Below are 18,419 nucleotides of genomic sequence, written 5' to 3'. Positions count from 1 at the left end.
TCTCACAACTTCCATTTGGAGATGGGGCATGACTCAAAATGAGAAGAAAAAGCTACAAGCATTAATTAACAGTCGGGTTAAGAAATATACAAAGAATGAATTTAAGAAAATTGGAACTCATCAAAAAGGAAAGCATAAAGATTGGTATCCTAAACATTTCTGTTGTTGTTGTTAGTTGCTATAGAGTCAATACTTACTCATAGCGACACAATGTACAACTGTCCATCCTGCATAAACCTCACAAACATTTATACGCTTGAGACCATTGCTGCTGCTGAAGTGTCAATTCATATTGTTGGGAGACTTCCTCTTTATCTCTGATCCTCCACTTTAACAAACATGGTATATTTCTCCAGGGACTGGTTCCTCTTAATATGTCTGAAATATGAGAGACAAAGTCTGACCACCCTGGCTTCCAAGGAGCACTCTGGCTGCACTTCTTACAACACAGATCTATTTGTTCTTTTGACAGTCCATGGTACTTTTAATATTCTCCTCCAATACCATTGCTCAAATGCATCAATTCTATAGTCTTCCTTATTCATATCTCAACTTTCACATACATATAACGTTATTGAAAATAGCATGACTTAGTCCTCAAACTGACATATGTGCTTTTCAACTCTTTAAAACAGTCCTGTGCAGCAGATTTGCCAAGTGCAATATGTCATTTGATTTTTTGACTGTTGCTTCCATGAGTGTTCATGGTTGATCCAAGAAAAATTAAATATTGGACAACTTCAACACCTTCTCCATTAATACGGATGCTGTTTATTATGGATGTTTATTACTATTACCTTTATTATTATTAATAATATGGATACTGGCCAGTAGAGAGGATTTAAATGGCTGATTTTTCTGTTCAAAGTTTAGTGCTTATCCTAAAACACCACACCATGACTCCTAGGCATTAATGAGTGGAAATGGACAGTTATTGGACATTTTAAATTAAATAATCCAATATTTTACTATTACTATACTGTGAATGTCAAATTCAAGAGGGCTGGGACCCTATTCAATGTCACAAAGAACATTTGAAGATTAATTTTGAAGTATAACGCTGTCTCTTATAGACCATATCTATATGCCTACAAGGGAGACCTATTAACACAAGTATAATTCAAATTTTATACCAACCACTAAAACCAAAAGTGAAGAAAACAAAGAATTCTATCAACATCTACCACTCATCTGTGAGTTTCCCATACCTGTTGGCTTGCATGTAGCTGTGAAGTTAGAAGCTATTCCACTGGTATTTTAAACACCTGGAAAGGTCACCCATGGTGCACGGGTTTCATCAGAGCTTCCAGACTAAGACAGACTAATGAAAAAGAGAAGAGGCTTCCTGTTTTTGAATGGTTAATCACTAAAAATCATATGAATAGGAGTGGGACTTTATCAGATATAGTGACAGAAGATGAGCCCCTCAGGATAGAAGGCACTCAGAATATGACTGGGCTAGGGCTGCCTCCTCAATGTCAATTTGATGATAATGACATGGATGAAGCAAAACTCTCTGGGCCTTCATTTGCCGATGGGACACGAAAGGGAAAAAACAAAAAACAAACAAAAAAACACACTCCCTCATTAGGCCGTTATATTTCATGATACAAGATTTTTAATTAGAGCAAAAATGCTTTAGGATTAAAACAGAATTATTGTTGTTGTTGTGAGTGCTATTGTTGTTGTTAGTGCCATCAAGTTGGTTCTGACTCATAGCAACCCTATATAGGGTTTTTAAGGCTGAAATAATGCTGAAGAAAAGTTTTATTCCATTTTGTTCCAGGAGAAAAATATATAAAATGGGCTCCTTGTTGAAGAAATGTGGTAATTTTATATTACAGACTGGTTTAGCCAAGAAATGTGGGATGAAGTAACATCAAGAGGACAATAGTCATTACTCCAAAAATGTGGTTGTATTGATTATCTATTGTTGTATAAGAAATCACCCCAAGACAGAAAGGAGTATTGGGAAATGTGATTACAGAAAATTTGAATGCCTGTCTTCAGCCTATAACTGATTAGAATATCTAAAAGGGGTTCTAGAACTTTTGTAATGAAATTAGCTTCTTGTGGATCATTTGTAGTATAACGGACCATAGGTGTAATCCTGAGTACCATCTAAAACATTCTGAGGTGGGACATTCCCATTGAAATACCAAACAGACCAGCTTGGAACAGCTAGAGGAATAGAAGATACTTCTTGAAAGAAAGACCAGAAGGAAAAATCCAAACCAAAAATGGCAGTATGATTGGCTAAAATACAAACAAGCTAGTTGTTTGTTGGGGAGCCATCAAAGCAAGCAATTAAGTCCCTTCAGGACAACCCCTCTCTAAGACTGAAACTCAAAGGAAACAATGAGCAGGCATGTAAACTTGCTGGTGACCAAGTGTGTCTACTGGTGAGTGGAAGTGGGGGAAAGGCAGCAATGAAGATATGGGCTGGGTTCAACCACATTCCATAAAACCCTGTAGACCTGGTGATGAAAGAGAGAAGAGGATAGGTTGGTTGATCCACAGTATGGTGAAACCTGGGGACTCCTGAGTCCATGGACAGGGACATAACCACGGAGGGCTAGAGCTGAAAGTGAAGTATCCAGCTGATATGAAGTGAGGAGAGACACACAAGACCACCCAAACTTGCAGATAGTATCCATTTCACCTAGCTTCAATGATCAGAACTCGATTAGAGGAAGATAAAAATTTTGATAAAGGAAACAAGTGTAAATTTCTACAATTTGATGATTTTGACCTATAGTTATAGATATGTTGTTTTTGCTAAGTGCCGTCAAGTAGGTTCCAATCCATAGTGACCCTGAATAGGGTTTCCAAGGAGCAGATGGTGAGCTTGAACCAACAACTTTGCAGTTCAAATGACTTTGCAGTCTGATGCATTAGCCCACAGTGCCACACCAGGACTCCATAGACTTCTACCTTCCCCTGTACACTCTGAAATGAAACTGCCTCTTGAAAACTTGTAAGCCAGTCACTTCATGCCTTCATGACTCCCCCCTCCCCCATTTAGGTAGCCAATGTTTAAGTTGGCTGTCCCTCTCAATCCTGTGTACAGAGGGGATAGGATTGATCCTATCTGTATAGTTATATATATATGGGCTGAAGATATGGGCTGAGTTATAGTTACAGATATAGTAGCCCAAAACACCAACTGAGAGGGAAGGAGTTTGCACATCAAGGATCAATGTTAAAAAGCATCAATTCTTCTCTAGTATCCCTTATTCCTGGTGTGGCACTTTGGATTAATGCACTGGACAGCAAAGTGTGTTTGAACTGCAAAGTCAGTGGTTCCAGTTCACCAGCCACTCCTTGGAAACCCAACACAGGGTTGCTATAGGTTGGAACCATCTGGACAGCACTTAACAACAACAACAATCCCTTATTCATTGTTAAACTATCACATGCATATGAGGCTATTGAAATACAATGGCTTAGGTCAGGCAGGCACATTTGTCCTCAAACTGATCTCTTTGTTCTTAACACTTTAAAGAGTTATTTTACTGCATATATCTTTTGATTTCTTGACTGTTGCTTCCATTTAACAATTTGTTATTTATTGTTCCAGTTGCTTTTTTTTTTCCATTGTGGTAAAATCTACATTGACGATTGTAGCCTTTGATCTTCATTAGTATGTATGTATTTTAAGTCCTCTTTGCTTCTAGCAAGCAGATTTTGTCATCCTCATATCACAGGTTGTTAATGAGTATTCCTGCAATCCTGATGCCAAGTTCTTCTTCATACAATATAGTTTTTTTTGGATTATATGCTCAGCATACAATTTGAAGAAACATGATTAAAGGATACAACTCTAGAGCATGACTTTCTTGATTTTAAAACATTCAGTATCTCCTCTCCTTGTTTGCTTCTAATAATTTTCTATTGTTCTATGTATATGAGCACAATCAAATGTGCTGGGATAATGATTTTTTTTTTTTTTTTTTTTTTTTTTTGCAGTGTTGGCTATAGTTTATTGTGATCCCCACAATTGAGTGTCTTTGCACAGTCAGCAAAGCACAATACAACATCTTTCTGGTATTCTTTGCTGTCATCCAAGATCGATCTGACATTAGAAATTATATCCCTTGTTCCACGTAATCTGAATCCAGCTTGAAATACTGACTGTTCCTTCTCAATGTACTGCTACGACCATTTAAAAATTATCTTCAGCAAAATTTGGCTTCATTGTGATAGTCATGATACTGTTTACTGATTTTCACATTTTGTTGTATCATCCTTGTTTGAAATGTACACAAATATGCATCTCTTCTGGCCAGTCGGCCAGGTAGCTGCCAATCAAATTTCTTGACATACATGAGAAAGTACCTCCAGAGATACATCAGTTTCCCAAAACATTTCAATTTGTGCTCCATCAGTTCCTAGAGTCTTGTTTCTTGCCAATGCCTTCAGTGCTCCTTTGACTTCTTCCTTCAGTACCATAAATTCTTGATCATGTGCTCTCTCTTCAACAGGTTGAGCATTGATCAATAATTTTTGGTACAGTGACTCTGTGTTCCTTCCATCTTATTTTGATATTTCCTCCATCATTTACTATTTTTTCCATTAAGTCCTTCAGTATTGCAAGTTGATTGTAAAATATTTTCTTCAGTACTTTCAGCTTGAGATATGTTGAATGTGTTCTTCCCTTTTGCTTTTCTAACTCTTATTCTTTGCACATTTCATTATAATACTTTATTTATCTTCTTGAATTGTCCTGTCAAATTTCATATTCAAATATTTTGCTTCCTCATTTCTTCCAGCTGCATTATCTTCTCTATCCATTTTGGTCTTCTTTCCTGTCTTTTTCTGTCATTTAAAGAACGTTTTGCTTTCATCATGTACGATGTTCTTGATATGATCCAACAACCCTTATGTAATATTTAAGGACTTGGCAACAAAGTAATTTTCTAACTGAAGTCTCTGATTAAGACAAAAGTTCTTTTACAACAACAATTAGGATTTTAGACTTGATGTTTGATGCAAGTATGCCTTAATATATTTTGAAAATGCAGGTTTGCTTCCTATTTAATGTAGGATGAAATCACATCCATCACCAAAGATAAAGCTATAAATTCAATAATAACTTGTATAATTCCAGACTAATATTTTAAGATTCACAGGTGTTTTAAAAAAATTTGACTAAGTAAAAATATAATATTTAAGAATATGCGGACATAATTGATATTGATATCAACATGTGAGTCAATAGAGAGTAATGGTGACATGGTGAGTTTTGACTTGGGCTGCAAACTAAAAGATGGACAGTTAGAATCCACCAGGCACTCTGTAGGTGAAAGATGAGTGTGCCTACTCCTACAAGGATTTATAAATTTGACACCCAAATGGGCAGTTCTATTCTATCATATAGGGTGGAATCATATTGATGAATATAGGTGGATTATTGTGAGTTGTAGTGTTACAAGTTGGACTACTAACGTTAGGGTCAGTAGTTCGAAAGTACCGGCTGTTCCATGAGAAACAGATGAGGTTTTCTGCTTCCATAAAGATTTACAGCCTTGGAAACCGTATACAGGGTCATTATGAGTCTGAACAGACTTCATGACACATAATCAACCATACATTCTGAGGCTACACCTTTGGACTCCCGGTGTGGTACTGTAGGAGAGCACTGACCTGTGAACCCCAAGGTTGGCAATTCAAACCCACCAGCTGCTCTTCAGAAGCCCTTATAGGGTCACTATGAGTCAGAATTGACTTGATGGCACTTAAAAACAACAACATACATTCTAAAGAATGTTTTTGACTCTAATTTACCTTAGTGATTAACTGAGAAAAATATAGCATGTAAGATTGAAACTGTTCACTTAAATAAAGTTTCATAGCAAAGAAAACTTTGGCAAATCAATCCAATTAATCTAATTTTAAAAAACGCAAGTCTCTATTTATTCAAGTCAGTAAACAAATGACTATTTGATTATGGAATTTGGAGAAAAGAAGTAGGATTCTTAAGGGAAACTTTTATTTTTGAGCACAAAATTTAAGGAATCTTCCGGCTTTTTTATGTCAGTGTGGACATATACAAATCACACTTTTAAGAGGGAAGTACTACAGAGTAGAACAAAACAGCTGATCTTTTGCTGTACTCAAAGGAAACAATTGCAACAATGAAATGAGCAGCTACAGGTACACATAATGTGCTAACAGTTTCAGTGGCAGGATACTCCCTTACTTTAATCTAAAGCTGTTCACAGTTCTCAGAATTTTTGAGCTGATTATCAGCAACAAAACATTTGTTTTGCTCAGTGGAAAAATTCAGAGATAGAGTTGTCTGTTATCCAATTCATAAAATAGCTCTAGAGTTCCCTAACATAAAGCAAACCCAGTTCTGTCAAGTCAATTGCAATTGTCTACATAGAACAGTGTAGAACTGCCCCATTGGGGTTCCCAGACTATCATTTTTATGGAAGCAGACTGCCACATCTTTTTTCAAGGAGCAGCTGATGGGTTAGAATTGCCCACCTTTCAGTTAGCATATGCTTGCTTACATTGTACCACCAGGACTTATTCCCTTACATACAGCATCAAAAAAATTAGAGTGGATTTTGTCTAGTATTGACACTTCAACTTATTTGAGTTTTCCTCTGGTTAAGCCTGTCATAATTGAATAGTCTTTAGTTTCTTATTACTACAGTAGAAATTCACATATACCTAGAGGCTTAAAACAATAAAGTTTATTTATTTTTGTTGCAAATTCCATGGTTCTGAAGGCTGGCACATTTTAGCTGGGTCCTTTGTTCAGTTGTTGGTCATTGTGTCCTTATCTGGAGGATGAACTATGAAAGTTGGTTCAGATTGTTGGGAGAATTCATTTCTTTTTGGTTGTAGAACGGAGGTCCTAGTTGTCCTAGCTGCCCTCGCTGTGAGCCCCACTGCAATAACTTCCTTGCCATAGACACGCTTTCATTTTGGTATTAGAGAACATCTCTCATTTTGAATATCTCTCAAGCTCTCTAACTTATTCTGCCACTGACAAGGAGGAAACTCTCTCCTTTTGAAGAAATGTGATTAAGGCCCATTCTGATTGCCTTCCATCATTAAAGTCAGCTAAACCCACAATATGGCATAATCACAGGAGTAGAACTCATCATGTTTATAATCTTAGGAATCTCATAAGGACAGGGAATTTGGGGTAGTACCTTAGAATTCTGCATACTATAACTCTACAAAACCCAAACCAACAAAAGCTAGAAACCAAAATTGTCTTCCAAACCAGATCACTTATATTTCAACAGATCAAAGAACATGTGGTGCAGCCAAGCTAGGCAAAAGCAGTACAAGAGAAATAATACTAAGTTCTGATGTGGTACTGTAAGACAAGCATTGGATCGAAAGGTCAGTGTGAATCAAAGGCCAGTGATTCAGACTGACCAGTTGCTTATTTGAAACCCTATATAGGGTTACTATAAATTGTAACCTACTCCACAGGCACTTAACAAGAACAAGTGTTATGTTCATATCACCAAAAAAAAAAAAAAAGAGAGAGAGAGAAGGAAATAATAGGGCATTAAAATAGAATGAAAGGCTAAAACAAATGGAACCCAAAGTAGTATGTAGGGAACAGTAAGGGTAAGTTAAGTCTCTCCTGGACATAGGAATGTGATGTGATCAATCTATTTTATGGATTTTTTAGGAAAGAATTACTGTTTGAATGTTTCCCACAGGATGTGGTCTGAGATGACTAGAGTGGGAATGGAATATGTTACTGATAACAAAATAAATACAAACGACTATTTTTAGAAACATTTTATTTATGACTATTTCAGGAGCAATGATTAGAATTAATTTCAGCAAAGCAGGCATAGTAGAATCCCAAATAGCTACTAATAGCATCAATAAGTGGTTCATTGCCCCATGAACTACTGGTATGAAGTGTTGTAGCAAATCTGGAGGCGCAAGAAACCTAAAGGCACTCAAAGTGGCTGAGGAGAACAGATTCATTTGGCTAGCCGACCGTGAGAGGCCTATGGGTCTCTAAGTTTGAGCCCTGTTTCTCATTGTTCATGAGTTTTTATACCAGTGTTTTTCCAGAGGAGGGAGTGAGAAAAGTCTCACAGGGACGACAGAGTAGTGCGATTTACAGGCAGAAGCCTCAGTTAGATAAGGATGTACCCGTGGTGTTGCATCTCTTTTTGTTGTTAAGTGCCATGGAGTCGGTTCTGACCCATAGCAACCCTGTACAAGGTTTCTGAGGCTGTAAATCTTTACGGGAGCAGAAAGCCTAATCTTTCTCCCGCAGAGCGGCTGGTAGTTTTGAACTGCTGACCTTAAGGTTTGCAGGCCGATTCGTAACCACTAGGCCATAAAAATTCCTTCTCCCCTTCCTCCTCAGCTTCTTGCCCTCTTCAGAAAATCCTGAAAAAAAACAGGTAAAGGTATAAATTTTTAAATTTTAATGAAAGTCACAGACAGTTCTTCATTTTTCCTTCATTTTTTTCTCTTTTCAGGAGTGCCTTAATGTACCTAGGTCACAAAGACTCCGAGAATTATTATGTAATCGTAGTCTCTGTCATCCAACTTCCCACTGACTCCATATTTAAATTCTTATTTTATTTTCTCTTCTATTTTAAACTGTTTGTCCCCATTTGCCAAAAGAAAACTGACAAATCTGTGTCAGTTTATTATACAGACAAAATAAACTTCTTAAAAATAAATCCCTCTCATCTCTGCTTCAACTCCAGACGACAACCTTCTTTGTTCGTCTTCACAAACAAACTTTTAAAAAAAAGTGGTCTGCATATGTTTGTTTAAGTACTAAATGATGTGGGATATTAAACTATGTTATATAGTCTAATGTACCTAATGTGGTGCTGTAAGATAAGCACTGGACTGCTAACCACAATGTCGATGGTTCAAACTCACCAGCAACTCCTCGGAAACCCTATGTTGTGTTGCTATAATTCAGAACTGACTCAACGGCACTAAGCAATAACAACAATGTACAATAAGGGGACAATGGATAAAATTAATAATAATGCATTGTATAATGTTTGATGTTCTAGAGATACAACTAAAACAATAAAATATTCACATTCTTTATGATGAGGAAAGGAATCCTGAATCCATGATAATGCAGATATCTTTGGGAATGTCCCTTCCTGCCCTTTCATGTAACTTTCTCTGGATGAAGTTAAGAAGTCTCACACACACAGGAAGAAGAGACTGCTTCCTAAACCATGGTCATTTGTTTTGGCACAATCCCACTTCACTTGTCCTGGGGAAACTCTTTCCAACTCCTCAAGCAATACTTTAGAGAAAGCAGTGGAAACAGTTGACATGGTAAACCAGGCAAATCAAAGAAGCACTAGGAAAAACATTTAAACTTAGATTATGAAAAGGACCACAGCCCAAAATAGGAGACCAGAGTCTAAATGATAAACAGGGGACCAGCCTACTCTAAAAAATAAGTAAATAAGAAGAAGTCAGTCTCCAAATAAAATAGCCTAGTTGCCCAGAATACTAATGAAAATCAGCTTTTATATAAAAAAATCTAGAAAATAACAACTTGAATAATAAAAAAAACAATTGAGGTCAAAACTGAGATGAGTCAGGTGTTAGAATTATCTGACAAAGGTTTTAAAGCAGCTTTACAAATGTGTTTGAAAAATAAATTACAAATTCTTTTGAAACAATTTTTATGAAAAATAATATTTGTTGTTGTTGTCATTGATAAGTGCCCTGGAGTAGTTTCTGACTCATAGTGACCCTGCATAGGGTTTCTGAGGTTTTTAAAAATCTTTGTGGGAGCAGAAAGCCTCATCTTTCTTCTTCGGAGTGGCTAGCTGGTTTAAACTGTGGACCTTGATGTTTGTAGTCCAGTCCTTATTGTATGGAGGCATATATAAACAAATAAATATGCTATAGAAAACAACCAAATGGAAACAAACAACTGGAAATTATAACAGAAAATATGATAGATGGGCTAAATAGTGTAATGGAGATGCCATAGGATAAAATCAATGAACTCTAAGACAAATCAATAGTTTATCCATTACTAGTAAAAAAAAAAAAAAGATAAAATAGATTGAGAGGAAAAAAATCTGACCATATCTTTAAGATATGTGGAAGAATAACAAAAATTTTTGTCCATCAGAGGCACAGAAGGAGAAAAAATAGGGTGTTGTTATTAAGTGATTTCCAGTCGGTTCTGAGTTACAGCGAAATTATGCAAAACCCAGGCATCCACCTTTTCTGATTTAAAGCCATTCAGTATCCCTTTGTTATGTTTGAATGACTGCTTCTTGGTTTATGTACAGGTTTTTTAGCGCACAATTTAGTATTCTCAAATACCCATTCTTCACAATGTATCTGCAGTTTGGCAAGATACACACACTCAAAATCATTTACATAGCATATAAAGCACAAATAAAACATATTTCTGGTACTATCTCCTGTCAGCCAAGATCCATTTTGGTCAGTAATGGTATCCTCATTCCATGTCCTCTTGAATGGCTCAAATTTCTGGCAGTTCACTGTTGATATATTGTTGCAACTGTTTCTGAATTATCATCAGCAAAATTTTATTGCATATAATATTAATGACATTGTTTGATACTGTCTACGTTCCATTGAGTGACCTTTCATTGGAATAGAAACAAATATAGATTTCTTCCCATCACTTACATAGTAGATGTCTTCCAAATTTTTTTTTTTTTTAATAGATGAGTGAGTACTTCTGGTGCTGTATTAATTTGTTGAAATATTTCAATCTGTATTCTGTCAATTCCTTCAAGTTTCCTTTTTCTCAATGCCTTCAGTACAGTGTGGCCTTCTTGCTTCCTCTTCAAATAGTTGACACAGTTGAACATTGACCTTTTTTTTTAGCATAGTAACTCGGTATATTCCTTCCAGCTCCTGTTGATTCTTTTTCCATCATCTAATATTTTGTACATAGAATCCACCTATTTAGCAAATTGAGGCTCAACTATATTCTTCAGTTATTTCAGGTTTTCTAGCCCCAGAATTTTGCACATTTCACTATTTTACTTTGTTTCTCTAACTGCCCTTAGAAACGTTCTGTTCAGCTTTTTTAGTTCAAAGTCTCTTCTGACATCCATGTTGCTTTCTTTCCTGTTTTTTAAATTATCTTTTGCTTTTTTCTTTTATGATGTTCTGGTGTCATCCACAACTATTCTGGTCTTTGGTAATTAATATGTTATTCATGAAATCTACTTTTGAGATGCTGTCTAAATTCAGGTGGGATGTGATCAAGGTCATATTTTGCCTATCATGAAATATTCTTCAGCTTCAGCCTCCTGAACTTGCATATGAGCAATTGATGGTCTGTTCCACAGTTTGTCCCTGGCCTTGTTGTAGCTAATGACATGGAGTTTTTCCATCATCTTTTCCCGCAGATGTAGTCAATTTGATTCCTGCATATTTCATCTGGTAAGGTCCATGTCTATAGTTGACTTGATGACACCTGACAACAACAACAAAAAAAGGTCTTTGCAATGAATAAATTCTTAGTCTTGCACAATTCTATCATGGCATCTCCACCATCATTTCTATTACTAAGGCCATATTTTCTAAATACTGCTCTTGTTTCTTTGTTTCTGACTTTCCAATTCCAATCACCAGTAATTATCAATATGTTTTGATTGCATGCTTGATCAATTTCAGCCTGAAAATTTTGGTAGCATCACTCTTTTTGGTGGTTGGTGAGAAACTTTGAAAAGTAGTGTTATTAACCAGTCTTCCTTGAAAGTCTTTGAATATTATCCTATCACATATAGTACTGTACTTCATGATAGATTGTAAAATGCTCTTTTTGATGATTAATGTGTTCCCATTCCTCTTCAATTTGTCATCCCTGGCATAGTAAACCACATGATTGTAGATTTAAAATAGATAACTTAGCTCACTAATGGATTCCTGGTGTGGTGCTGTGGGATAAAGCATTGGCCTACATGGTCGGTTTGAACTGTAAGGTCAGCAGTTCAAACTTATCAGCTCCTTCTTGGAAACCCTGTACAGGGTTACTGAGTCCAAACTGACTTAATGAAAATTAATAGCATTACCAACAAAATACCTAGGATATCTATCTTCATGCATCCCGTTTCATATTTGACAACTTCCAATTTTCCTAGTTTCATGCTTCATACATTCCATATTCTGATTATTAATTGCTGTTTGCAGCTGTTTCTCCTCATCTTTAGTTGTTTCCCATTAGCAAATGAAGATCACACGAGCTTGCCTCTATCCATTAGTTATGGTCAATTCTACTTTGATGATGCCACTCTTTCCCAGCTGTATACTTTGTACCTTCCAACCTGAGAGACATATCTTCTGGCAACATATCAGGCAATGTCTCATTAGTATTCATAATATCTTATCTTCTGACACTGTATCTGATAATGTTCTTCTGGTATTCATAATGTGTTCAGTAGATAGTCATTCAGAAGTAGCCCTCTTCAATAGTCTATCTTAGTTTGGAAGCTCCACTGAAAACTTGTGCATCATGGGTGATCTTGCTAACATTCAAAATATTGGTCACATAACTTCCTGCGTCACAGCAAGCCACCCGTTATGATAAATTGATAGACAATTGCTGAAAATCAAGAGAATAGGACAGAAATGTTGTCTATGTAAAGGAAATAATGACTGAAAATTTTCCAATTCTGGTGAAATATTAAATCCACATATACTCAACAAAGTAAGAAAACCTGTAATAATCTAAACGTAAAGAAATCCCTATCCAGAGTATCATATTTAAACTTACTTTGAAGTTTGAAATCAAAAGTGTTTTAGGCTGTGAATATTTCAATCAGGCAGAACTTAGTTCAACATTTTGCCTATCTTGTGCCTACATTTTAGTTTTCAGATGCCAATTTTGTCTTGAGTATCTCATGCATTTCTTATGGCACAATTGCTACAGTGAAAAATGAAGTGAATTTGAAAGTTGGTTTCCACTTCTACCTGCATCCAGTACAGGAAGAAGAGAAACTCCTTCATAGGAGCTTTCTTGGTCACGCTCCTTAGTGACTGGCAGGGTCACCTGGTTGTGACATTATAACCCAAGATTCTCAGAGGCAGTCTGTTAGCTTTTCTATTTACAATAGTGTCTTCCCTGCTTCAGTAGTCCCATCATGTATGTGTATATGATGAATTGCTGCCATCAGTCATAGTTTTGGAAGGAGATTCCTTTCTTCTCTATACCATAAAGGTCATATAAAAGGTCACTCTTTGAAGCTAGAACATTGAACTTCATAAAGCCACCATTAATGATTTCCCTCATGTGGATGATCTATATCTGTTTGTCTTGTTTTTACTCTTGTTTAGGACATAAAGGGTCTCTGTAATATTTGTATATGTGAATATGGGGTCTTCTCTGTGTTCTACAACAAACTTCAGAAAATAAAGAGAAAACATCAAAAAAGAAGCTATAGAGAAATGAAATTTTACCTATAGAGGGACATCAATTCAATTCACAATGAATCTCTCATCACAATCCAAAAGAAATTAGCACAACGTGTTTCTACACTCTGCTGGACAAAATGTGTCTATCATGAATTCTATATCTCGTTATTCATTTCAGGAATGAATGGAAATAATAGCAATTGCAGAAAATGTCAAAGGAAAACTAAAATAATTTGTTGCTAGCGGACCAAATCCTATCAAGTACCTAAAGGAAATTCCTAAAAACATAAATGGTAAAGTAAGAGATCTTGTGACATCAGGTGGGAAGATAGAACAATAGAAAGAGCAGAATTATTGGAAAGTGAAAAAGACTATCTTTTTTTCTATATAAACACTTGGTGATTGAAATAAAATAGTAACACCATATGATGCTCACCACAATGATATTTACAAGTTGTTAGGTTAAATGAAACTAAATTACAGTAGGTTTACACAGTTTACATGAAGTGGCAATATGGCAAATGCAGTTGACTTTGAGAAGTCACATAAATATATTGATATGAAAAAACAAAACACTAAAGATAAACAACTATTGCAGTAGAACCTCCACAAATAAACCCAGTTATCACAAGAAAGCAATAAAAGAGATAACTTTATTCATAATGTCCAATAGCTGGAAACAATGTAGATGTCTTTTCAAAACCTGGAACATCATTCTGTGGCATACTTTGTACAGTCAACAATCTCTAATCAATTACTATGAATAGAAAAATTCAATCCCAAAGTTATCTATAGTATGATTTTATTAAGTAACATTATTGAAATGGCACAATTGTAGACAAGAATTATCCAATGATTGGCAAATATTAAGAATGAAAGGAAGAACATTGGGGGTGAAAGAAGGAACATTGTCATTGTTGTTGTTAAGTGCCATCAAGTCACTTCGAACATGTAAGTGACTCTGTATTGGGTTTCCAAGGAGGAAATGCTGACCTTGCAGTTCAAATTGACCTTGCATTTGAGTGCTTGTCCAACAGTGCCACACCAGAACAACAGGAAGGCTCACTGAGTTGATGTTACTTTTACTTTTGACTGTACTAATGTCAAGTTTCTGATTGTGATATTCTAATATAGATTTGAAAGATGTTACCATTGGAGAAAACTAGGGTATATAAAATCTCTTTATATTGTTTCTTACAATAGTATGTGACTTGATAATTATATCATAAAACTTAATTTTATAAAATCCTGTTCCCAAAGATTCTAGTATGTCAAGGCCTAATGTATCATTGTTTACTTTGAAATTATACATAAATAATAAATACATTTTATTTAAAATATATTCAATTAAAATGAATTTTCTATAAGAATTGAATGTGGTTGCATATAAAATAAAATATGTATTTGATCCACATTTAGTAAGTGTTTATATGTTATGGCAATTGTTTGTATTCTAATTTGGTGCTGTAGGACAAGCACTGTGCTTCTAACTACAAGGTCAGTGTTCAAATCCACCAGCCACTATGGAACTGACTCAACAGCACAATAACAACAATATGTTTATACCACTGATAAATATGGTTTATGATAATTCTTGCAGTCAAGTGTTGCTTTGATATAAATTTTTGCTTTTATTTTATATCTTCACGGTACCACCTGAACATCCTCAAACATCCTATATGTGTGAAATGAATATTATTCTGAGTCTGTGTATGAAACTGAAAAACCTATTGAATTTCCACAAAGTGTTTAAGGATGCCATCCAAAATCTCTGTGGAAAAGATGCTTGAAAACTAAGTGTAATTTCACAAGTCCCAACTGTTGTTGAATTTAGACAATTCTCTGAGTTATGAATGAAGTCAGACTTTCCTCAACACTCAAATTAAATTGGTATTTTCAGATTTGTTGTTGTTGTTAGGTGCCATTGAATTGGTACCAACTCATAGAAACCCTATGTACAACAGAACAGAACATTGTCCCGTTCTGGGCCAATCTCACAATCATTGCTATGTTTGAGCCCATTGATGTTGTCACTGTGCCAAACCATCTCATTGGGGGGTCTTCCTCTTTTTTTTTTAATTTTTTGACCCTCCACTTTACCAAACATGATAACAGCCTTCTCCAGTGACTGGTCCCTCCTGATAATATGTCTGAAGTACGAGAGACAAAGTTTAGCCATCTTTGCTTCCAAGGAGCACAGTGGCTGCACTTCTTCCAACATAGATCTGTTTGTTCTTTGGGCAGTCCATGGTTCTTTCAATATTCTCCCCCAACAACATAACTCAAATGCATCAATTCTTCTATGGTCTTCCTTATTCACTTTCCAATGTTCACTTGGATATGAGGCTATTGAAATTAACATGGCTTGGGTCAGGCAAACTTTAGTCCTAAAACTGACATTTTTGCTCTTCAACACTTTAAAGAGTTCTTATGCAGTAAATTTGACTACTGCAATATGTTGTTTAATTTCTTCACTGTTACTTTGATGAGCATTGATGGTTGATCCAAACAAAATGAAGCCTTTGACAACTTCAATCTTTTGTCCATTTATATGGGTATTTTTGTTGGTCAAGTCATGAAGAGTTTTGTCTCCTTTAAATTGAGATGTAACCCATAATGAAGGTTGTGGTCTTTCATCTTCATCAGTAAGTATTTTAATTCTTCTTTACTTTCAGCAAGCAAAGTTGTCTTATCTGCATATCACAGATTATTAATGAGTTTCCCCAAAACCTGATGCCACATTTTTTCTTTATATAATCCAGATTCTTGGATTATTTGTTCAGCATACAAATTTAATAAATATGGTGAAAGAACACAACCCTGGTGCACAGCTTTGTTAATATTAAACCATTCAGTGTTCCCATGTTTTATTCAAACTAACTGCCTCTTAGTTTATGTACAGGTTCCTCATAAGTGCTCTGGAGACTCATAATTTGCAATGTTGTCCATAGCTTGCAATGATCCACATAATCAAAAGCCTCTGCATTGTCAATAAAGCACAGGTAAATAGTTTTATATCTAAGTGAAAACATGTTGATATGAACACATAGCAGTACACAAACAAAAAGTATCAAAAAGAGGAGTTGAAATTAGAATTATCTCATAAAATCTGCAACAATGAGATATAACTAAAACTCTTTATTATAAAACTTATAATTATAATTATATAATGTGTGAATTGTTTAAATGCACTTAAATTCTTTATATGAGAGAGAGTAAAAAAAAAAAAAATCCACACTGTTGCTGTAGAATTTATTTTATCCAACTTTAAAAAAAAACAAATACATCATTTTTCAACATAATCTTCTTGTTTTTCAATACACTTTGTTCATATGCCAACAAGCTTTCATATTCCTTTATTAAAAAGTATTCTAGACTAGGCCATTAGTCACAAAATCACTGCTGTCTTCACCTCTTATAAGAGGTGAATCTTCATCCTCAAAGACCTGCTTTCAGGGATCAAACAGATGAAAGTTCAATGGAGCAAAATCTGGACTATGGGGAGGATGCTTTAACACCTCAAAATGATATTTTTCAGAGTAACAACAGTGTGGGCAGAGATGTGTCATGCAAGATTACAATGCCCTTGGATAGTAGTCCTCTGAGTTTAATCTGATGTTTTGGCTTCAGCTCTTCAGTGATCATCTCACTGTAAAGAACACTGGTGATTGCTGACCCTTTTCCCTGATAATATTGCAATACTTACCCTTGAAAATCTCAGAAAACTGTAAGCATCAATTTTGCAACTGATGGTTAACTTTTGAACTTTTCCTTGGTCGGTGATCAAGGATGTTTCCATTCAATACTTGCTATTTACTCTCAGGCTCATAGTGGTGGCTCCACGTCTCATTAGCAGTAAAGATTTTTGAAAGAAACTTTTACCTTTCTGTGATAATCAGTTCAAATTTTGTTTGCAGATGTCCACTTCCACACTTGCACAGGAGTGACCTTCAGTGGAAAGCACTAATAAGACAGTGCAGCCAACCAAAGTTTTATATAATCTGAGTGTGGATAATGTTTTACTCACTCGTATATTTTCAAACTTAAAGATATAAGTAATTAATTTTCTTGATTATGTCCCCACTAGAATACTTCCTGTGCCATTATCATTTACAGGATAATCGTTCTGCTCTTTAATACTGGAAAGTGAAGTAAAAAGGTAGGTTTGCATTTCCATATATGTGAGAACTTATTTCATATATCTACTTATATATTTAAATAACTAAATAATAGATATTGGAAATGATTCTTTTTCATAATGCCTACAGTCATAAATTATACCTTTTGGCAAAAATTAATAGTATCCTATAAGCAGATGGTTAATTGAGATACATTTTATATATTGAAGTTTACTTTCAAATTATTTCATCATATTTCACAACTTTGTAAGATTCTTGAAGGATATCTAATTTCATATGTTTACTGATTTATTGATTCCATCATTTGTAGAATATGATTAAGAACTGATGTTATTAAAAGAAATCCAAGAAGGCATCATTGAACAAGACTCTAGGAATTGACAAAATTTCCAACTGAGCTGTCTCAATAAACAGATGCATAGCTGGAAGTTCTCACTAACATAGGCTATGTAGCCAAGAGGCTAGAAGTGTTTTATACTTGCGCTCATTCTGAATAAGGTTGATCCAACAGAATTCAGAAATTATCTTAATATGTCATTAATATCATATGCAAGTAAAATGTGCTGAAGATAACTATAAAATGGTTGCAGAAGTGCATTAACTTCCAGAATTTCAAGACATATTCAGAACATGACATAGAATGAGAGACATCATTGGTTATTTCTGATAGACCCTGACGGAAAGCAGAGGATCAATACAACTTATGGATAACATTGCAGACTGGGAATTGCAGAACACTTAATTGTGCTCATGTGGATCCTTTATTTACCACAAGGGACAGTCATTCAAACTGAGCAAAGGAATACTGCATGGTTTAAAATCAATGAAGGTATGTGTCAGGGTAATATCCTTTCACTATCCTGAAAGATTGCCAAAAGAACCAATAGATCT

The sequence above is a fragment of the Chrysochloris asiatica genome, unplaced genomic scaffold, assembly GCF_000296735.1.
Source record: "Chrysochloris asiatica unplaced genomic scaffold, ChrAsi1.0 scaffold00298, whole genome shotgun sequence".
NCBI classification, from domain to species: Eukaryota; Metazoa; Chordata; class Mammalia; order Afrosoricida; family Chrysochloridae; genus Chrysochloris; species Chrysochloris asiatica.
Note: the sequence above shows the minus strand (reverse complement) of the source record.